The sequence below is a fragment of the Adiantum capillus-veneris genome, chromosome 19 (genome assembly GCF_014529385.1).
Source record: "Adiantum capillus-veneris isolate H3 chromosome 19, ASM1452938v2, whole genome shotgun sequence".
Lineage (NCBI taxonomy): Eukaryota > Viridiplantae > Streptophyta > Polypodiopsida > Polypodiales > Pteridaceae > Adiantum > Adiantum capillus-veneris.
Window position 1 is genome coordinate 15766416 of NC_140949.1, and position 24745 is coordinate 15791160.

Consider the following 24745-nt stretch of genomic DNA (forward strand, 5'->3'; position numbering starts at 1 on the left):
TACTAGGAGACTTATGACCCAAGGAAATATTGAAGCTATCAAGTTTGATACATTATGCACATTGCTATTGGCAAGAGTCACTTTCCAAAAAAAACAGGACTAGCCAGCATGCAGTTGAACAGGCTTTTATTGCTTCTCATAGAAAGGGTGGTAACAGCAATGCAGCCACTTCTTATGGTTCTGCTGCGAGTGGAAAAACTTTTATTCCTAATGCTTCTGCTGGCAGCAATTCGTCTGGAAATATTGGTGATAAGGGCAAAAAGAATATGCGTTTCCATTATTGTAAATCTAATGATCACTTGATCAAGCAGTGTCCTAAGTTGAAGGCCAAAGAGGCGAAGAAGAAAAAGGGTGGTTCCACTGCAAATGTTGGATCCACTACAAATGAAGCCATTGTTGAGTCTTCTGTGTGACAGGAGACTATGATGCTGATGTTGATGCAGAATGGGCTTTTAGTGCAGAGTGCACTTAAAGTCCTATTGTCCATGATGCATGCATGTCAGTTGCTGCAGATTCACATGTGTGGTATTTTGACAGTGGTGCTACAAAGCACATTACCTCACATCGTGAATTGTTCACCTCTCTCGAGTCTGTCCCTCATGGGAATTCAGTCACTTGTTAGGCCAATAAAACTTTTTCTTAAGGGAAACAAACATTTTGTGATACCCTGGGTCAGCTGCAAGAGGATATTCATGAGCTTCTTTTAGAATTTGCATCCTTAAGCATGCATAGTCAGCTTTTGAAGAATAAGAGTCCATTTTGAATAGAATAGTCTTCTAGGTATCTTTTCTGAACATGAGTTTGAATTTCTTGAATCAACGGACCAAATTGCTCATCAGTCTGGAGGGAATTCTGAACTTCTCCTGGTAGGGTTGAATGAACTAGTGAAATGGCAAGAGCCACTATTCCTCGGCTTAGAGCATCTATAACTTTATTTTCCTTGCCCGGTCTAAATTTGATCTCAAAGGTGAACTCTTGTAGAAATTCAACCCATCTCCTTTGTCGCATATTAAGATCTAGTTGGGTGAAAATCTACTCAAGGCTTTTGTGGTCAGTAACAAGATCAAACATCTGACCTAAAAGATAGTGTCGCCACATCTTGAGGGCATGAACCATAGCTAGTAGGTCATGGGTGGGATAATTCTTCTCATGAATCCTAAGCTGTTGTGATTCATAGCTATGGGATGGCCTTCTTGCTAGAGGATCCCACCTATATCTTTTATGCAAGCATCCACTATCACCTCAAAGGTTTTCTAAAAATTTGTGAGTTTGAGGACAAGTTCACTTGCCGCAAATTTCCTTTAGTTTATTGAAGGCCATATCTCTTTTATCAGACCAAATAAATGTTTCCTCTTTTCTGGTGAGTTCAGTGAGAGAGCATGCGATAAGTGCATGGTTTTTGATAAATACTATACACCATCCTATGAGGCCAAGGAATCCACAAACTTTTGAAATAGACTTGGGAATGGGCCATTGGACTACAGCTTCCACCTTAGCTGGGTCTGTAGAGAGGCCTTCCCTAGAGACTATAAATCTCAAATATGAAACCTTCTCTACAAAGAAAGAGCATTTGCTGCGCTTGGTGTAGAGTTGGGATTTTTTGAGAATTTCCAAGACATGGCATACATGTCGTTCATAATCTTCTCTAGTCTTTAAATACACAAGGATGCCATCCAAGAAGACTAGAACAAAATCATTGAGCTCTGTCTTAAAAAGGTCAGTCATGAGGCAGTTAAATGTGGCAGGGGCATTGGTCAGGCCAAAGGTCATGAAGATGAACTCATAATGTCCAAACCTTGTATTGAAAGCAATTTTAGGAATATTGCCTTTTTTTATTTCTACTTGGTAGTAACCTGATCTGAGATTAATCTTGGTGAAATATCTGGCACCACCAAGTCAATCGAGTAGCTCAAGGGGTACTTGTTCTTGACATTTCACTGATTCAAGCCTCAAAAATCTATGCAAAGTTTGAACATCCCATCTTTCTTCTTTTGGAAGAGCACTGGAGCTTCCCCAGGAGAGACACTAGGTCTGATGAACCCTTTTTCTAAAACCTGAGTCAGACTGGTTGTTCATCTCTATGGATTTAGAAGGCAACATCTTGTAGGGGGCCCTGGCTATTGGCTGGGAACCAAGAATTAACTCAATCTCATGATCTAGTTCTCTAGGTGGGCTAAGATTTGTCAATTCTTCAGGGAAAATATCTTGATACTCATTTAGCCATTCAGGTTTTGATCCTTCTAATTCTATTTTTGGTTTATTGAGTTTCATAACATAGAGCAATCCTTTCTTTAATCCTTTACCTAAACAACTGGCTTTGACTACCTTCAAGGGAGCTTTTCCTGCTCTACTTGGCACCAAAACTTGTTCTCCCTTTGAATTTGAAAAAGAGATGCTTCCTTCAGTGCAATGTATGTTTGCATTATTTTTACTTAGCCAATTCATCCCTAGGACTCATTCAAATCGGCCAATCTTTAGGATTCTAAATCTTTGCTGGGTTGAGTGGCCATCTAGTTGAAAGGATAGATCTACCATCTGCTCATCTGTCAAGATGGTGGATCTCGTTGCTAAAGAAACCCATAGCTTACGGCCTATGGGTTGAGAGGTAACTTGCAAACTTTTTACAGTGCTAGGTGACAAAAACAAATGTGAGCTACCAGAATCAATAAGAAAGGAAAGAGGTTTACCCTCAGATTCTCCCTTGGTCTCAACAATGGAGGATTGTTGATTTTGGCCACACTAGGATCCAATGCAGCATAGATGTGAGGTTGTTCCTCTATCTCATCCTTTACTGAAATGAAGTTCACATTGGATGTTCTAGGTGAGCTGCTGGCTGACTTTTGACCGCAAGAATGAGTTGTAGGAGGGGATCTTGCTTGTGCTAGATTTCTTCCTCTTTTCCAAAGGTTTCTAAATTGTCCCTCCTTTCTAGGTGGATTCTAAAGGTTAACATGGGGCTCGGATTACTAGGGCTCATTTTTACCAGACAATTATGAAAACAAGTGTTCTTTAATTAATCACTACTCCCTTCTTTATCCGATCCATTCCCAAGATCCTTTCCTTCTTTCCTTATCCCGTCAGCATTAGGTCTACCCAAAATAGTCCGATTTCTAGACGTATCCGTAGGTCCCTATCACCCGACCTAGACTCCCTCCCATTCATTCCCAATTCCAGGGCATTGAATGATCTTGAGCTCAAAATGTAGACCAACAATTCTTAGTCCTAGCCGAAAAGGACCATTTCCTATTGTATCCCATAGGTAAACACCTGCGTTGGCCTTTTTACCAACCAATAGAAGATAATTATACACGTAAACTTCTGTGTTATGTTAGGGCTATCGACCTCCAACCTTCTTGGTAAGTTCTTAGTCCTAGGTGAAATTTAGGCTAGGTTCTTTGCATTAAAATTATTTGGTTCCTATATCCTTTTAATGTCTACTCAAACATGTCATGAAAAAAAAGACGAGTCTCTTGGGAGTTAGAGTTTTGTCTTGGCCTAAGTTTCAAGCGCGTCTTGGACGGGTCCCATTGGTTTTCTTTGCATCATTTGCAATCCATGCAACATATCCATGGAAGCCATGGGAGTTTTATGTTCAAGAAACACAGCCATCACTTCCGTGAAGCTATCTCCTTACTCCCCCCTTTCCCAAGCACAAAGCAAACTTGAAATTGAACAAACTTGAGATGGCCATGCATATGCTTGATACAATAATCCTTTCTTGAGTTGTCGATAATCAGTTTTAGAATGCAATACTTCAATTCTTAAGTCAAATAATCTTCAAATTTCTTTGATAGATTATGCAAGAGATGATGGGTGTTTATGCATGAGCAGGACCCTTTTTATGAGTGATAGTGTAAGACAAGAAAATGCGACATTCCTAGGAGTGGGCATACTTGTGTAGATGGAAAATGTTCGTGTTATGAAAGATTAACAAGTCCTTTTTGTACGATGAGATTTAGGCTTACTGTTGTTTTTGTGGAGAGGATAAATCGCGTAGCTAGAAGAGGCTTATGGTTTTGGTATTTTTCAATTGATAAGAGGGGGATAACCTTAATTGGAAGGAAATTCCCACTTCCAAGGAAAAACTCCTTTGATCAAGATAGAGCTACCCTGCAAAACTTAACTCTCGTTGAGAGAATTAGTATGAACTTATTTGTATCCCGAATTAAATCTTACACACATGCTCTTTTTCTCTTTTAAAGAAGAAAAATCCTATTTCTTCTTAAATTTAAAGAAAAACTTGTGAACCTTTCATAAGAGCATTATTTTTAGAGTAAACTATAATGCCACTTTGAATAGAATGGTTAATTCCAAAAATTTCCAGTACTTAATTGCTTGTGATTAAGTGGCAATTAAGTATGTTTTTAGAGTAAATTATAATGCCACTTTGAATAGAATGGTTAATTACAAAAATTTCCAATAGTTAATTGCCCATGATTATGTGGCAATAATCTCATGCATCTTAAAAATATATAAAGATGTTTTTGGCGGGGTTTAAGGGTACGCATAGATATTAATCAGCATACAATGCATTCTATTTTAGTATGATCTCGAGTCACCTATGGTTAAAGAGAGTGCTTCCTACTCTCTCTATGCCATATTAGTCTGGTGATCTAGAGAACTTGAAACAAAGGAACTTGAAATATAAGTATGATCTCCAGTCCCCTATGGTTAAAGAGAGTGCTTTATACTATCTCTATGCCATATTTGTTTGGTAATCTAGAGAACTTGAAAGAACAGTGTTAAACCCAAAATGGGAGTAGTTTCATATTTTTAGTTGAGTGTTTGTAGTTTTTTCAGGAAGTAGTCAGGCTTTGTTGTGTGAAAGGGACAAAAAACTCTTCATACCAAAAAATGGGTTATTCCTTGGTAGTTGTGATGTTTTAGACGTGTGGAATGAAGAAGAAGAAGAGGATCGAAGTCTTGTGCATGTCAAATTCCTGTGTTCCTACGTATTCAATTTTCAGTTTGAATTTAGACGCTGAGAGATTCCAAATCCCTATGTATGTATTGAGCACTGTTTGTTAAGGGATTTTGTGAGTGAATCTTGTGTAAGAGGTTTCTTATTGTCTTTGTCCGGATTTTGGATGAGAGGCAATAACACTTGGAGATCCTATGATGTGGTTGCATGCCTTGAGCATGATTAGGAGTGAGCCTAGAAGGGGCAGAAGCAAGTTATGATGGTAGAGCCGTGATGATAAAGTGGAAGGAGAACAAAGGATGGTTGAAACAAGAGTTTCAAGGGTCTGAAATGGTTTTTGTGTAGTTTTAGTTGTTTATAGGTTTCTGACGGTTTATGTCTAGTTTCAGGCATTTCTGTGCCGACAATTTTTATGTAGTCAATTGTAGTTCAGTTCCAGGCAATTTCAGTTTGCTATTGCAGGCAACTTTTAAATTTTGAAAGTATGAAGACTATGCAGTACACATCTTTATGCAATCTTTGGAAGGTTATTTTAGTATGTCATTGTTATTTTTCTCTAGCGATTTGATATTTATTTATGGTGAGAACTTATTCTTCTTCTTTTTCAAATCGCTAGAAGAGGTTGACATCGATCTTGAAGAGGTTGATATTCAGGGAGACATCAAATTAAAGTGTATTGAAATGGAAGATATGATGATAAATGAAGAAATAATATGTGCTAAATGTGAGGATGATGTGATGAACCAGTGTTTGATGTTTCTTAATGAGGATTATCCCACAAATGACAGTTCGGAAGGTGTTTGTGTTGATGAAGAAGTGGTTTTTGGAGTCTTGAAGACTGAAAACCAATTTCCAAAAGTGTATATGAGTTATTCAAGTTGTGAAGACAAGGATCTTGAATTTCAGGTCCTTGAATTGCACGTTTTGATGTGAAAGGCTCCTGATTTGTAGAGTTCCATAGTGCAAATCCTTGATCCTTAGAATACTGATTTGTAAAGAAGTTATGTACCTGAATTTTTTGAATTTCAAAGTCTTATTGTTTCTCAAGCGGAGAAGAGCAAAAATATCTCATTAGAATTGGAGAATGAGAGGTATTCAAATATGGTTGCGACAAATCAAGCGGTCTCCAAAATCAATCAACTTCAAGAAGAGAAGGAATCATTGACGGTGAAGTTTTCTCAGGTTCAAGCCAAATCTGATTTTCACATTTCTTATTGTTATGAGGTTCATGATGCTCTTATGCAAGTTTTTTTGGACAAAAATAATCAAATTGAGGATTTGAATCTTCAACTTATTCAAATTGTTGAATGTGGAGTCTTCTTCAAACCTTGATGTTATGGAAGGTGTCTTGAATGATGATGTTGTTGTGAGTGATCTTTATGATGTTGGTGCTTTTGAGAATTCAGTCATGGAGATTGGAAGTGCATCTTTTTCTAAGGAAGTTTGATTTCTTGATGATATTCTTGATTATGTATTCCAAGTTCTTAATGTCAATGGTTTTGTTGATGTCGAGGAGATGGTTGTGACTGATGATTATGAAAGCCTTTTACAAGCTCTTGATGATGGTGAAGTGGGTTTTCCTAAAGATGGTTTTGCATTTCTATGTGATGTTTTTGATGGAGGAGATGATGTTGATATTCTTATATCTCATTGGTTTTATGTGTTCATGCTTGATGACATAAGGGAAGAAATTCAAGGAACACAAGTCAAAAGTTTTCAGGTTCAATCACTTGAAGTATATTTAGTTCAATGTTTTCATATTGGTTGAGTGCAGTTATCTCATCTATATAAGAAGTAGTTCTCTAGATTTTTTCAAGTGGAAGTAGAAAGGGAATCAATTCACATTGAAGTTCACGATTGTTTTCTTGAGTGTTCATACATCCACAACGGCGGTGTTTTTAAAATTCTCTTGCACGTTGTGATGCAAAGTGACTTTGCTAACCAAAGTGAAGTCGATTTTGGTGGATTGGAGGCAAAGATGTTTCAAATTAGGGATCAAGTGTGATTTCCTTGAAAGTCAAGTCTTGCAACCTCCAATGGAAAAAGTTGATGTGAAGTCCTTAGTCTCATATCATATTTATGATTTATGGATGGCGGCCGTGCCTCTTAAACGTGGGAAAAAAGGCATTGTTTATGGATTCTAAATATGTCAATGGGGTTTCATCTTTATGTTAGGAAACAGCTTCATTCGAATCCTAGAGTTATCGACCTGACTTGTGGTGTATGACCCTTATAACCACGTAAACAATGGATAGAGGACTTTCTCTCTTCTATTGCTCGTATCTCCACTTTGTGGAAACAGAGTAGGGTGTCGTCAATGGAAAAGGAGAATAAAGGAAGGCCATCTATCAAGTCGCCCTAATCTTCTCGGGGTTGGGGACCTCACAGTATACCATCTTGAGGTGCAAGGATGAACATATCACACATCCACTCATGTGTAAAGTCTTCCATTAATTTAATCATTTCTAGCTTGATACCTTGAAGATCTTCCACTTTACGAGTGGTCAAAGTTTTGAGCCCATCACATACGTCCTCAATAGTAAAGAAAGAAAGAGGACATACATGGGAGTGAACCATAAAATGCCATTTTTCCAACATTTGGTTGCTCATATAGTTACCTCCAATGTTTGTACATATCCACAAGACTCATGTTACAAAAATCTCAACCCACTTTCCCCTCAAGTTTCTCGTGGATTTTCTTGGACTTGAAACAATTGTTGCTTTACTTCCCATCTTCTTCTCTTCTTTTGAATCAATGACTGACCACCATTTGCGTGATCCATCTTTGTTCATACCATGGACATGCTTTACGGAAAAAAATTCTTTTGCCCAAGAATAAATAACTTTCTTGAAAGCTTCTCGTTTAGTTTTAGTCAATCACATTATCCCCATTATGGTTTCTATATATAAATCCATTGGTTCCACTCCACAAAGATACACCATTGGCAATGAGCATACCGATGCTATTACACATGTGTAAAAGTAACTCTCCATTATAATCTAGCTCTTTTTTATCCATTGAAGTACGATCATACAAGTGAACTTCCTCCAACTCCCTTGAAATGTATGGCATATCAAATTGTTGAGTATCATGTTGTAATGTTTTTGTGCGAGCATTCATATCCCCAAAGACAATAACATCACCTTCACCTTTAAAATAAGCAATATCCTTCTCTAAATCAAAAAACAATTGATCTTTATTCGTGATGAGGAATGTAGCAACCGGCTACAAAAATGGATGCTCTTTTCGGTGTCATAATTTTCAGCCATACATAAAGTTTGTGTATGTCATCATTTAACAATATGGATACAAAATCTTACAATCTTTCTTAACCATACATGCTACCCCTCCTTGCTGTCTTTGTTGCTTGAGATTCTTTGACCACATCAATTAATGTACATTGTAATCCTCTTCTTTGCTTGAGATTAATTGACCACATCAATCAATGTACATTGTAATCTTCCAGCCCATTTATCCATTGTGTATCATGCTCCCAAGTTTCAACAAAAAGTACATCATCAGCTTTGCTTGTTAGTTCATCAATGCCAACCCCCACATTCCATGAATATCCATTGTAATTCCAAAAGCATACTTTAAATTGTAATTCGAACTCATAGGTCACACATTCATATTTTCTCAAGGGACTTCCACCCTTCTTGGGCACATTTTTTTCATGAGAGATCTCCTTATTTTTCTTATTACTCTCCTCATATAACTTGCGATACATATTTTGTGCTTAATAGTGCAATCTTCATATAAAAAACATTTTTTATCCCTCAAAGAGATTCAACTATAATGAGGGATAATCTCTCATTTTGTTTTATCTGTTGGAATTAGGGTTGCAAGAAAACACACACAGCTTGGAGAAGATGAATGAAGCTCAAGGCACACAATAGAGAGTGTATTACTTAGTGTGCAATGGAATAATAGATAGCCCTAGAATGATGGAGGTGTATACAATGCATGGGGGGGAAACCTCCTAGTGAGGGAAAAAAATCCCCGACGATCCTAAGTGTGTTCACACAAATCACTACCAGATGTATATGGTAACAAATCCCCCTGGAGTGATGCAATGAATGAGAGCTAGCACATAGAGTAAAGGGAAGTGCCATGCCCTGTAGACATGATCAGTCCCCAAAGGGAAATAAGACCAAAGATTGGCGTAAAGCTTCAAACTTCTCACGAGACAATATCTTTGTGAGTGTGTCAAGGTTGTTCTGTGTTGGCACATAAGCCAAGTTGATCTCTCTTTATGAGAGTCTCTCCTTGACATAGTGGTAATGCACCTCAATGTGCTTTTTGCGAGCATGAAATTTGGGTTCCTCGCAACTGTCAATGCGCTCTAACGGCGGTCAGTGTAGATTGTGTTGGTAGTGTCGTGTCCAACACCCAAATCAGTCATAAGACGTCTGAGCCATACACACTCAACCGTAGCTGAATACTTCCCTGTACTCATCCTCACAACTAGAAGTAGTCACAGTAGATTGCTTCTTGCTCAACCATGATATACATGAACTGTCAAGCATGAAACAAAAACCACATGTGGACACTCGCGTGTCAAAACAACCAATCCAGTTTAAGTCTAAAAAAGCATGTAAGTCTGGAGTCAATGATCCACCCTTGGGATAAAACAATCCAAGATATAAAGTGTCACTCAAGTAGCAAAAAATCCTCTTGACAGCTTGTCAATTTTTAGACCCTGGGCTATGCATAAATTTGTTGACCAGTGAGACTGCAAATTGAATATCCGGCCTCGTGTAACATACATAAATTGGTAAAGAGTGACATCTGCAAGATCACCAACATCATGAAGACTCAATTTCTAACATGTTTTCATGGGAGTGGCAATAGGTTTGCAATCCTCAACTCCAAACTTACATAGCAATGTCGCTATATGTAGCTTTTCTAACACAAGGCAATACCACCATCACACTGCTTAAACTGTATACCCAAGTAATGATGCAATAGCCCCTAATCTTTCATCTTGAAAGTAGCATTCAAACGAGCCTTGAATTCAGCAATATGTCTCTCATTTGATCCAGCAATCAGCAAATCATCCACATAAAAAACCACAATGAGAAGTAAATCACCCTCACGCTTTACATGCAATGTGCTTTCTGTTTGACTGCTACAAAATCCTTGACTGACCAAATGAGTGCCATCCTTCTCATACTAAGCACGAGGAGATTGATTCAGCCCATCCAAAGATTTCTTACATCTACACACTTTATCCTCTTGTCCTTTCTTGACAAGCCACGAGGTTGCATTACATAAACTTCCTCAAATATGTTACCATTGAAGAAAGCAGTAACAACGTCCCAACCAATAATGAGCTACTAATTCACATAGAAAATGTATAGTAGTCATACGACAAGTGGGAGAAAAAATCTCTTCATAATCTATACCTTTTTGTTGTGCATAACCCTTTGCAACAAGTCAAGCCTTATAGCTCACCATCTGGATCATGTTTCAAATTGTAAACCCACTTCGTACCAATGGCCTTTTTGTCAGGAGGCAAATCACATAAAGTCCATGTGTCATTTTATAGAAGTGCAGATTGCATGGCAACCATCCAATTATTTTGAAATTGGGAAAGATATTGGAGATGCTCAAGAGGAAGTGTCTAATGGTTGCAAAGTTTGCATCCTATCTTGAATATTTCTTCAGTCTTTTTGAGGAATCTAAAATTGAACCTGAACCTAAATTTGAATCTATACCTGAATTTGAAAATGGACCTAAAGGCCTAAAATTACTTGAAAAGGAGCAGACTTTACTGCTTAGTAAAAGGGATTTGAAGCCGGGATGCAAGAAGCAAAGATCAATTTGGGATTTTTTTTTCTTGACAAGAGTGAAGAAGATCAGAGAAAGCTTGTTTTTGAGAAATGGAGTCCAGAGTTGATTCTAATATTCTTCCATAATTATTGGAGATGTTGAAAAAGCAATGTTTGATGGTTTTCAAGGTGTTTCTCCATATCGAACCATTCATACCTCATTTTGAACTAAAACTTGAGTTATCTAAAGGAATATTTGAGGCAAATTGGTGGTTAACATTGAGTGTCTAGATGTGTCTGAATTATGCAATGATGGTTACCGAGCTCAAAGTTGCAGATGCTCCAAATTGTTAAGTGTCTGAAGTGGATGAATCTCAACCTTACACAATTTTTTTAGATTTATTAAATTTTGAGCTAGCAAATCAGATTTTGCAGATGGCAGATGTTGATTTTGATGATTCAATTTTGTCAGTCTCATATTGCTTGGATCAAGTTTTACAAAAAAATGATCAAGAGATGAAGGTTTTGAATCTGATTTTGTAAAATGCTTGTTGAGTCAAAGGGATTTGATGTTTTGGATGTTTTTCTTGCAAAAGATGTAGACTTTGATGAGTGGGATGGCTGAGTTGCAAAGAGGGAATTGTTTTGAGTTTGATTTTCCAAGAATGATGGATATTGAAGAGGAGATGTTTGTGGAGAACTTGGATCAGTTTATCTATGGTTCTTGGAATCAATTTTTTTTCTTGAGAAGATGTTTTGAGGATATGTTTGATGAATTTCAGATTTGCAAAGAGATGCACTTTGTAGGAATGCAGATTTCAGGGATGCAAAGGATCCTGCACCTGAATTTGTCTATTTTTAGTAAATGTTCATGGAGTAAAAGCTTGATCATAGAACTTTGGTTCTACAAGTTTGTTGTGTATGAGCTCTCATGGATGATGATTCACTTGATGGGTTCCCAGCCTTGGCATGTTGCCAATAAATGGTGCATTTGTAAATCACTCTTGATGGTGAGGTGGTGCACAAATTGGGATATCAATGTAATCCTTTGGGGGGACAATGGGCGGTGTTTAGTAATCATGTAGTGTGTAGTTTGTGAATCTTGAATTAAGTTCCAGGCACTTCACTTTGCACTCTATATAGTTAGTAGCACTAAGTTTTTGAACAAGGGATTTGTGGGAATCGAGTCAAAAGTTTTGGCTGGAAAAAGCTTTCTACCACTGGGCTGTGCCAGATGTTAACCCAAAATGAGAGTAGTTTCATACTTTCAGTTGAGTGTTTGTAGTTTTTTTAGGAAGTAGTTAGGATTTATAGTGTGAAAGGGGTGAAAACCTCTTCATATTAGAATATGTGTTATTCCCTAGTAATTGTAATTTTTTGAACATGTGCAATGAAGAAGAAGAAGAGCATTTACGTCCTATGCAATGTCAAATTCCTATTTTACTGTGTATTCGATTTTTAGTTTGGATTTAGACACTTGACAGATTCCTAATTCATATGTATGTGTTGAATGCTGTTTGTTAAGGGATTTTGTGAATGAATCTTGTGTAAGAGGTTTCTTATTTTCTTTCTCCGGCGTTGGGATGAGAGGCAATAACAAATAGAACTTGAAATATAAGTATGATCTCTAGGCACCTATGGTTAAAGAGAGTGCTTTCTACTCTCTCTATGTTATATTATTCTGGTAATCTAGAGAAACAAAACTTGAAATAGCATCGGATTAGTGCCATTAGCAACATTGTTATTTAGAAATTTATTCTTCCAAACAAAGAGAAATCTTACTTAGGAAATTCAAGAGCTTAAGAATGAATTGATTTATAATTGGAAATAAATCATTTGATGAAGAAAACATGCAAAACCTTTCTTCGTGTATACAGTAGTCTTGTCCTTGATTTTGGGGAGTATTTAAAGAAGTAAGTTTGTTGTAGACGGTCTCTCCACTTCTTTACTTCTCTTGAAGACCACCAATTATTTACTTGGAATGAGAGGAGGAAAGGAGATAAGGTCAATTCAAGCTATAGAAAGCTTGAATGTTAGGGGAGAGAAGAGGGAGAGCGTAATGACAAGCTCAACTATGGTTTTGGCCATGCCTACTCATGGAGAGAAGAGTGTGTGTAAGAGGGTGTGTGTAAGAAGGATTAACTCCATGGATTGCTCCAAGCTTTTCTTCCAAAAAAATGAAAGAGATAAAGTAGTGGAAGAGTGGAGAAAGGATTCCTTTTATGCTTTTTTGATAAGTGCTTTAGTTATCGTTGATAGCTTTTCAACCTTATCAAGATAAGTTTTCTTACTTTTCAAAACTTTTTCAATATGCTACTTGCTCATCGTATCCTTATCTTCCCTTTATCCTCATCTTTATTTTTTTCTTTACAAATTTTCTTGAGGAAATGCTAATTTCTTATGCATTGGTTAAGTCCATGTTTCCACGACGTCAACCAAAAATGTCATGTGGATATACTTTGGTGCTTGGATTTGGCCCAATTTTTATTTGTGTTTTTATTTTTTAATCCAAATATTTATTAGCATTATGTTTACTCTTTTTCTTTGAAGTCGATGACTTTGAGGTGTTGGTCATGCGTACGAGCTAGAAGGAGGCCCTTACAAATATCTTATCCTTGTAGAATCTTTTGACCAAAACAATGAAGCAATCAGTCCAACAAAGCGACTTTACAAGGTGTTGTTGAAATTTTTCTCACTCTACCATTTTTCATTCACTAAAGTAATGGTCAAGGCCAGATTCCAACTTCACACAAGACTAGGGAACCCACATAACTTTTTCAATTCCAATCAAATGTCATATGCATATGAGTTTGAAAGTACAAAAAGAGTTTTCTTCAACCCTCTTTGCCAAGTCAACCACGACCCTCTTTCTTTTACATACTCTGTACCATCCAACCCAAAACAAGCCTTAACACTAGGTTGGTAACCTAACATGACATAAAAGTGTCCTTTGAGGGTTTTGAAAAAAACCTCCAAAACCATAGTAGATCCACTCATTTTGTAAAATCCTTTCATGAGGTTATAGTTCAAGGCCTAGTACACATGGAAAAAATAAGAAACTTGTAAAATTTCTCATCTTTTGGTCACACCAAACCTCCAAAGTTGATGGACCAGTACATTTTCATCAAAACAGTCATTTCTTATGTTTTGTTGCATAAAAATAAGATTAGGGATTTTTGTAGGATTTGAGATAAATTTCCTAGTTAACTTCAATGGGTTGGTGATCAGAACATATGATTGCTTCTCACTCACTATTTTTTGTTTTGCCAAAAGAAATAGGTACAAAAAAGTTGAATTTTTACCATTCTGCAAACCTATCATCAAAGTTTCTATAGCCACGCTCAATACAAATAATATATGCATGTTTTCTTAGTTCCCTATTGTCCTTTAGGTTCATAAGGAGCCATGGATCGTGTCAAAAGAATAATACATCTCTTACCAAGGGGAATCTTGGGGACAAAGATGAAGTACTAAATACAGCAAACATGAAAAAACTGGGTTCAACATTATGAGTTGTAGAATCCCATAGAAACTATTCAATATCTAGCCAAATTTGGTCCTTATGACTAGATATGGTTACTACCTACAAAATGCATGTAGTTGTCACAAGAAACTAACAATATTGAAAAAGCTATACTTGATATACTAGAATGTTTCGTTTTCTTCTATAATTGAAAAAATCAACCATCGTTGTCTACTATGCAAAATAGGGTATTAGGTGCCCCAAAACTCAAGGAATATTAGCTTTATGTTACAATATGCGACATAGAAAATCAAAACTACATTTGGATATCATGAAAGCCACCAAAAAAATCATAGAAGAGCTAAAATTGGCTAAAAAACAGGATTTGATCATTTTTGTAATTTGGTCATAACTTACAACTTTAACATTTATTTCTCCCTAGAAGCATCAGGACATGTTGAGGACTACTAAAGATAGTTCTCTAGCATTATAAACCTCACAAACATGAATTCTAGAGTGGTATAGTTGCAAAAAGTTGAAAAAAGCCAAAAACAGGACCCGTTTTTTCACACAGTTTAGGTTGTGAAATGTTGTGCAAGGACAAGGTTAAAGATGGAATTGATATTCCAAAAAAATGTCGAGTTTTTTTCAGCTCATGAGACAAATTTTTAGACAGATAGCACCTCAAAATCCATTTTGAAACTCTTCACATAATTCAAGGAAAATGGTCACTTAACAGGACATAAAAGTGTCCCAGGACATAAAAGTGTCCCATTACCAACCTAGTGTTAAGCGTATTTGAAAGATATCTATGATTAAACAATAGCTATATAAGTGTTGCAATCCTCCCCCTTCTCGTCCTCCTCATCCCATCCTCCTCCTCCTCCTCATCATCATCATCCTCGTCCTCCTCATCATCATCATGGTTGTCATCAACATCATCCACAACCCCAAATCCCCAATTTTTCAAGAAACAAAAGGCAAAGTTTGAAAGGGTATTTCAAACTCCAACTTTATCAAACATTCTCAAATGTGCAAAAGACATTTCAAAAGGATTAGAATGAAAGCGTAATTACACACATGCTGCGATTACATTTATCTAATTTTGTTGTGTGCTTAAAGGCCAATTGGTTAAGCTCTATGTTTCCCCATTTTGACAAGCATCTAGAAGAGCAACCCAAACTGGAGGATATTCAAATGATGTCATCATTTCAATATTCTCATGACTATGCCAAATTTCCTTGCCCACCCAAAAAGGTCAACCATGTAGGTGTAGTTCTCTTTGGTTCGTATGATGCCAAATTTTCCCCTCATGCTATCAAAAATTTATTTGGCTCTCTTCCAATATATCTTATTAACTACATGCATTGAGCACACCAAAGAAAGTGATCATAGTTGGGAATGTTCCCTGCTATTGCATCCAATAAAAAAAAGTCAGGGATTCCTTGGTAATCCAATGTTGGGCTCCAACAAATTTTGTCTTTCAAGAAACCCTCACTTCACATTCGGTAAAAACAGTCCACTACCTCCTTGCCAGCCATGTTGGCATACCTTGCACTCAACATGTTTCAAGAGGAACATTTCGCATAGAAAACTCACCAATAACTTTTTGCACTTTTGTAAGGGCACCACATTTGCCATACATATTGACCAAATCATTTCCAAGAATAACATGTTTACTAAATAGACTCTGACTAGCAATCTCATTGTGAATTCTTCACCCACCTGAAGGTCTTGCATGGCAACCACTCGGTTTCAAGGTGCAAGCATATGTGCTTGTATTTGGAGAAGGCCACCACTTGAAATTTGGTTAAAGTAGCCCAAAGATTTCTTGCCATATCCATGTTGATCATATCCTACAATCAACAAGTTGCATCCTCTTTGATAGCTCATATTTGCAACCAGCCTGTTTGTTACAAGAGACAACACCGATCAAGATTACGGACTTTGTGAGGACACCATATTTGGCATACATAAAACACAAAGCATCTTTATCCATCAACCCCTAATAAGAAATCTGACTGCGAGTTCTCTCATCCATGTCAACATGTTCTATAAGACTACAAGCCTTTAAGGTGCAAGCATAGGTGTTCCCATTGAACAATAGCACTGAGCACACCACAACCATGTTGGGCATATGTTGCACAAAAAAATTTCCAAGAGACAAAATTTAGAACAAAAATCTCATCAAGAACGTTTTTTTCTTTCATAAGTGAACTACATTTGATATATATATATATATATATATATATCAACCAAAGCACTGCCAAGCACAACATGTTTCTTCAGCATCCCCTAACTAGAAATCTTGTTGTGAATTCTCTCACCATGTAAAGGAAGGTCTTACATAAGGGCATAAGTCTTCATGGTACAAGTATACATTATTGTATCTTTTATAAAGGCCTTCTCTTCACATTTATATCGACTAAGAATTCCCAATCTCAATGTGTTTTTACAACAGACCCTCAAGGTGATAGCGTTGGTGATTGAATCTAGAGAAAGGATTTCCTTGACATCTAGTTTATATAGCCCAAAGTTTCCTTGCTCAGATTCTCTACTCAAATTCTCTCAACCATGTGAACATCTTGCATGACACCATATACCTTCACGATGCAAACATAGATGACTGCAATTGGAGAAAGGCCTTCTCTTTGCAGATAAGATAGCCCAAAGATCCGGTGTCCACATCCATGTCATATCCTACAATAAGCATACTCCAAGAGACATGACATGCAAGAGTGGATGTACATCAAAAAACTTTTGTGCTTTTGTAAGGCCTAAGAATTCGGCATGTTCATATAGATCAAACCATCACCAAGCATGGCATCTTTGTCCAATAAACTTTGACTAGCGGTCTCATTGTGAACTCTCTCGCCCATATGAAGGTCTTGATTAAGTCCAAAGCTGTCATAAAAACTAATATCTAATTCTCCCAATGATTTTCTCATGTTAAACTGATCATTTAATATGGGGAAGTACCAAGGTAGTAGATATTGGTAAGGCTACCAAACCGGTCTCTGTCAGGGATCCAAAGGACGGAAAATAGGGGTCCAAAGGGGGACAATCTACAAAAGAGAAGTGTGCTTCAATGGGGCTTAAAAGACCTAAGGTTCAGCTCCATTAATACTTCCATAGGATAAAGTTCCTAAATTTAATTGTATTGTCCAATGGCCAAAGTAGGGAAATTTGGATGGTGGAGGGAAGACTTTTGAGTCTTCCCACATCCCTATCAAGGAGGTGGGGAGCCCTAATAGTAGGGGTTGAGAGAGAAACACACACATACACTCCAAAGCTCCCCCTTTACACAAAGGGAATATTGGGCACATGTTAGGCTCCTAGGCTAGTTTCTCCCAAAATCCCCTCAAATCCTATTGGATGGCCCTAGAGGGGGACCGGTGAGCACTAGGCTAGATTAAGATTAGTCTAATCAACCTAGAAATGCTTGATAAAAGAACAATAGAAATTAAACTCCCTAGAAGACTATTGGACAGTCTACCAAGGGGTCCAATGAGCATCTAACAGCCCAATGGCTTCCCTGATTCTTATTGGCCAGAAGACTAAAAGGTCCAATGAGAGTTTAATGAATTATTTAATTACCTAAATCTCTCACAAAAGGGGAAAGGGGGACACATGTCACAAGGCTATCAATTATGCTCCTAATTTATGATTCGCTAAGCTTTGCAGGAGCCAATGGGAAGCCATCATGAGTATTTTGCAAGAGGGGTCGACCAAGAAGAGAGAGAGGGCTGCATTTTAGTCTTACACATTGCTACACACACACACACACACACACAAATCATGCATGCAAGAAGAACTCCATCTCGTGTCCAAGCATTGGGAAGTAAAGGCCTACACTAAGAACTCTTGGCTATGGAATGCAAATCCAACCAAGAGCCAAGATTCAATGGCATGTTCATCCCCTCTACCATGCTAATCACTAAGCTAAGCTATGCTATTAGAGTGATTATGTGAGGAGAATACTTCTTTCTTGTAAGATAGACCTTCTTCCTTCCAATCTATCCTCATTCCCTATTAGCTCTCACCATTTTTAGAGGTGTGTGAGGTCTTGGGATTGAGGCTAAGGACACTAGGTGTGTTTTTCAAGCATAATTTGGTGCATGAAGCTTCCATCTTTGTTGCACCAATAAGGAACACAAGAATTGTATTGTACAAAAGTCTCCTTTGATGGGAGAAGCTATAATACAAAGCCTTTATGGAGGGGGGACCGGCTCCATGTAAATTTGGTCCTCAACTATTTTCAATTGTTCTATTTCTCTCTCTTTTCAAGTATTGTGAATGCCATATTAGGTAGGTGTAAATTGCTATGTTGCTTTTTCAAATTAAGTACTCGCTGTATGCTCATTAGGAACTTGTTCTTAATGAAATTCTCACTATGTTATCAGTTTCCACTACACACAAGTTAATAGTGCATTAAATGATACATTGATATCAGAGCTAGTGATTTCTCTTTTCTTGCTCAAGAAGAGAGGTCCTCAAGCTTTCTACAAATGGCTGGTGTTATTAATTGCAAAAGAGTAAGTAAAATAGGGATTTTTCATCCTTGAAGCATGCATGCTTTATGTAGTTAATAGGGATACCGTCAAGAGCTATGGTTTTAATAATGGAGTCTTACGGGGCTTGCCTACGGCTTAACCATTATTGAGCTATTAGAATCTTGACAGGAACCCGTGTTGTCTTGGCTTTGTTGAACCCTCTCTTCTATTCCTTGCAATTAATAATATTTGAGCCACGGGTATGGATGCTTGAGTGATTATCTTTGAAGGTAAAGAGGAGTAGAAACTAGGGCTTGAAGTGCCAAAGTACAAGTAGAAATTTACACCTAAAATTTCCTAGTATGGCTGATAAGGAAAAAGAGATTGGAATGAATGTTGATAGCTTTGATTTTGCCACAATGAAATAGAATCTAATGATGCCCTATTCTTGTGAACTATCTTCTTTCTAGGCTTCAACAAGCCCTGGGCAATCCATCCCTCCAAGATGAAGTGCTACAAAAATTGCATACCCATGGTATTCTCCAGACTCCCCACCAAGAAGAGAGAGTACATGGAAGCCTCCTGGTGAGACTTCCAAAAGAGGACTCTCTCCGATAAGGGAAGAGGAGGAGGATTTGTACGAAGGGCTCAAAAATTTACTACTCGAAGAGGCATCTACCTCCCAAAGGAGAACCAAAGGTTCAACGATAGAGCCCTCACCAAAAGAATGAGAAAGAAGTGAATCTCTTGCCACCTTGGTGGAGATGGCTCCACGAAGACGGTGGGAAAAACTCTCTCCATCACCCCCTAAATGGAGAAGACCGTTGCATAATCCTTTTCACCATAATTCAAAGAGGGAAGAGAGAAAACAAGAGAAGAAAAAGACGAGAAAGAGGTCATCCTCTTCTCCATCTTCTTCATCCTCTTCCTCTTCTGAAGAAAGTGATGGTGCAAACAAGGAAGAACAAGGGAAGAAAAAGGCGAGAAAGAGGTCACCCTCTTCTCCATTCTCCTCATACTCTTTCTCTTCTAAAGAAAGTGACGTTGCAACTCTCAAACCACCCAAAAGAAGAGACCATAGGAACTCCTATGCTGCCTGGAAGAAGTTGTCCAAGCTCAAAAAGTTCAAAGAGGGAGGAAAGAACGTCTCTTTCCTTACCTACGATGGCACTTTTGGTGCTACAGACAAAGTCTTGGACTTTATCCAACAATTCAATGCGGCGTTTGGATACTCATGGCTTCACGGAGTCCTCTAAGCTATGTCGTGTAGCCATGCATTTTCAAAAGTCCACCAGGGAATGGTGATCTAGCATGCAAGCAAACGGTGAAGCTCCATGAACATGGAAAGCTTTAAGAGCTTCCATCATGAAGCAGTTTGTGGCTACCGATGCCAAAGACAAAGTACTCACCAAATGGAAAATCTTGAAGCTCTCTTCCTACAAATCTATTCAAAAATATGTAGACAAGTTTTGGGATTTACACCTCAAAGCCACTGTCTTCAAAAAGATGGATTTTGGAGAGGCAAAACAATAATTTTGTGCAGGTTTAAGTGAGGATATGGCAGAGTATGTTAACTCCCAAACGCCACACACCATATCTGCGGTCATACACCATACTATGGTGGCTTCAAGAATCAACTTCCAATAAGGGGCCAAGAGAAATCTTAAGCCCATGGAAAACAAGGACCGTAACGAGCGTAAGGGGAAGGATAACGTCAAAAAGTCTCCCAAAGGCAACACCAACAAGAACAAATCTAAGGAGAAGGGAGTTTATAAAGGCAAAAGTTAACTCTCTCCTGATGAGCTAGAGCATTATCAAAAAGATAACCGTTGTTTCAAGTGCAGGGAGCAAGGTCATGCTTATCGTGCTTGCCCCCACAAGAATACACGTAATGAGCCTCCTAGAGCTACCTTGGTCAAAATTCAAGAAGTGGACGCTCATCACAAAGGATCTCCTCTATGCCATGCTTGGGGAAAGGTAAGAGAACATGATGCTTTCATTCTCTTTGACCCTAGTTCTACTCACAATTTCATATCCACAGCGTTGGCCACCAAGCTAAGCATCCAAGCCTATGAGATGGGAGATATCCTACCTATCGATGGTGCTTTCAAATGGCAAGAAGCCTCAGTCACTCCCTTAATTGGGAAATTGAGGCTCCATGTCCAAAGCTATGTGGACAAGGAGGATTTCTTCATCTCTCCTCTCAAGCATGAGGATGTAATCCTAGGGGCACCATGGTTTGATCGCATGGCTGCCAATGTTAAATTCCTTGAAAGAAAAATCTACTTTAGGTTCAGGGAAAAAGATATGTACATAGATTCTAAGGAGTTGGGTAGTACCATACTCATTGTACATAAGCAAGATTTCAATAAGTCAATAAAGAGCTCTATTTCCGTGTACATGATTTTTGTTAAATATTCTCAAAATGAACCTAATGCTTTAGCCAAAGAAAATACAAACAATCAAAAGGAATTAGAGTTATCCAATTTCCTCAAGGGGTTCCAAGATGTTTTTATTGACAACATCCCTTGTAAACTACCTCCCAAACGAGGGGATGACGACCATGCAATGGAGCTTCTTCCAGGAAGCTCACCACCTAATAAACCTCCTTATAGAGTTTCTCAAGATCAACAAGAGGAGATTATGCCGCAAGTGTATGGTTAGGCCTAGCTCATCTTCATTTTGTTCACCAGTGTTATTAATGCAAAAGAAAGATGGTACATATTGTATGTGTGTCGACTATAGAGCACTAAACAGGATCACTATCAAGAATAGGTTTCACAGGTATAAGACCTATTTGATAAGCTACAGAGGTTGACCTACTTCAGTAGGATTGACCTAAAAAGTGGCTACCATCAAATAAGGATAGTTGATCAAGACATTGTAAAGACCACATTTTGCACTATGTTTGGTCTTTACGAGTACATTGTCATGCCTGTTGTCTTGACCAATGCACAAACTATATTTAACCATCTGATGGAGAAGCTATTCAGGCCTCACCGAAGCTTTATTTGAGTGTTCTTTGATGATATAATCATCTACTCTAATTCATTAGACAAACACAAGCAACACCTCCAGGTAATATTTCAAGTTCTACAAGAGAATAAGATTTATATAAATGAAAAGAAAAGTGAAATTTTCTTACAAGAGATTTAGTATTTAGGTCACATTATCTCTTAGGATGGCATCCAAATGGACTTATCAAAGCTAGAGGTAATAAAAGGATGGCCTAATCCAGAGAATCTGCATGAACTAAGAAGCTTTATAGATATGTGTGCATACTATAGATGCTTCATAGAAAAGTTGTCACAAATCGCAGGACCATTACATGACCTAACAAAGAAAAATGTTAGGTATATATGGTCCACCAAGGAAAGCAATGCTTTTGAAAAGCTTATCTCTCAACATATGCTTACATTGCCAGATCTCTCAAAGCCATTTGATGTCTAATGTGATGCTTGTGGTAATCTCCTTGGAGCTCTTTTGCTTCAAGAAGGGCACTCCATAGCCTATGAAAGTCAAAGGCTCAACCCTGTTGAGCAAGCTCTAGGCATATATGAAAAGGAACTCTTAGCGGTTCTACATGTTCTAGATTCGTGGAGGCACTATTTATTGAGGACTCCTTTCATTCTGCAAACGATCAGGAAAGCTTTAAGTACTTCATGATGTAAACCAAGACCTCCAACAAACAAATGAGGTGGAAAAATTTCCTTTCGCAATTTCACTTTCATATTGCTCACATTGTTGGCAAGCATAATCAAGTGGCCGATGCACTCTTAAGATGACCGAGAGTGAATGCCGTATCCATAGCAAGTCACAATGATTTATCTTCTATGATAGATGAGTACGCTATCGATCTCGATTTTAGAGATGTGATTTCAGCCCTTGCATTAGAGAAGAAAGAAGAACCATTTACGCTACAAGATGGTTACCTTTTGTATGGCAATAGACTATGTGTTACTAACTCACTACATGAGAAAGTAATGTATGAATGTCATGCTCCTTCTTATGCAGGGCATAGAGGGATTCAGTCTAACCTAAAAGGGATAGAAACATACTTCTATTGGGCTGCCACAAAAGCAAACATACAAGAGTATGTTTCAAAATGTGTGGTATGCCAAAATATGAAGTTTGATAGAGGGAAGCGACCTGGATTGCTTCAACCATTTCCAATCCCTAATTCACCATGGGAGAGCATATCCATGGATTTTATATTTGGATTGCCCAAGTCTATCCATGGGAATACAGGAATATGGACGATAGTAGACAGGTTTAGCAAACAAGCACATTTCATACCTGTCAAAAAGACTATCAAAGCCCGTCAAATGGAAACCCTCTTTATATCAAAAATCTTCAAATACCATGGCTTTCCAATGTCCATAGTGTCCAATAGAGATCCTAGAATGACAAGTAATTTTTGGAAGGGTCTCTTTAAGAATTCAGGGACAAGGCTAAACTTCTCTTTGGCCTATCATACTCAAATGGATGGACAAAATGAAATAGCTAACCTAACAATTCTTGATCTACTAAAAGATTATTTCACAGAAGTAGATCAAAAGTCCCAATGGGACAAGTACTTACCCTTAGTGGAGTATGCTTACAATAGCACTGTACATACTTCCACGGGAAAAGCACCTTTTTAGGTAATAGAGGGAAGATCAAAAGGTCCCCTGCTACTTAAGGCACATGGGAAGATCTTGGTTGCAGATGAATATAGCCACACGTGCAAGAATCTTTCCAAAAGATTAAGGATGCTATATCCATCTCTCAGCAAAGGCAAAAGGCTACTGCTGATAAGCACAAAAGAGCCCTAGCATTTAAACCAAATGGTTGGGTCTTGCTTAAGTTTCCCAAGGCTCGATTAAGGCACACAAACGGGCAAGAATCCTACGGGACACCAAAAATACTAGGCTAAATTAGCAAAAAGGTACTATGGCCCCTTTCAGATTCTTAGGCCAATCAATGAGATGACCTATCAGCTTAAGTTGCCCAACCATTGGCTCATACACAATGCTTTCCACGTGAGCCTACTAAAGCCTTGCAAAGGAGAGCTACCTCAAGAAGTAATCATTGAAGACCCACCGAAGATCAAGGACTAATAAGAGGTGCTGCAGTCCAAGTCCATTCTCTGACACAAGGACAAGGTATTACGAGGTGGTAAGACTATCTGATAATATCTTATTAAGTTTAAGAGTTATCCTTTTGAAGATGCTAGATGGATGCAAGGCATACAATTAAAGGATAACCTAAACCTTGTCAATGCTTACAACGATTCCCTAGAGTAAGCAAATGTAAATATATTTAAATGAACAGATTTTTTGTCTTATAAGACTCTTTTTTATTTATTGTGCACAAATGTTAATAAGTATGCATGCTTAAGATCATGGTTTTGGAGACGACGTCTCCCGCACTCCAAGTGTGGGATGCATGTCTAACCTCACCATCCTATCTTATTGCAGTATTAGCAAGAACCACGATTAATTTGTCAATCCATGGGATGAAGCGGACTCGACTAGTGCATGTAGGCTACAAGAGGTTGTCAATCTCTCAGAACACAACTAGCAACTTGCATCTAACTCAAGCTAAACTCAAGTGTGACTGAAATCACCAAAAGCCAATCGCTCATCGATAAACAAATCACATTTGTTACAGCATCAAATGACATCCAAACATAACGAAACTTCTAGGACAAGTTTATAAGACCTAAGCACACATGCTTATGGTCTCAAACCCCACTTTAGGTCAAGTTCCAAAATTGCAATTATTAACAGCAGTGGATTTTTGACCTAGTCGTTTTTGACCTAGAATGCATCTAAATGCTTAGCAATGATGCCCCAATACCCCGCCTATGCTTAGTTTTTGATTTGAACGTATAAATTCCTAGTTATGATGAAATTATAGGCCGTAGATCGGCGACACCAAAAGCTACGAAATACTGTGAACTGCTTACGTTAATGTGTAGAGCTCTCACCTACGGTTGCAATGCAACAAACGCGACTGCAATGTGACAACCGGAGAGGGAGTAAGAAGCGCGAGAAGGAGAGGACTGAGCGTCGTAGATCACACTGTGTATTTCTTATCCAAAAACTTATAAAA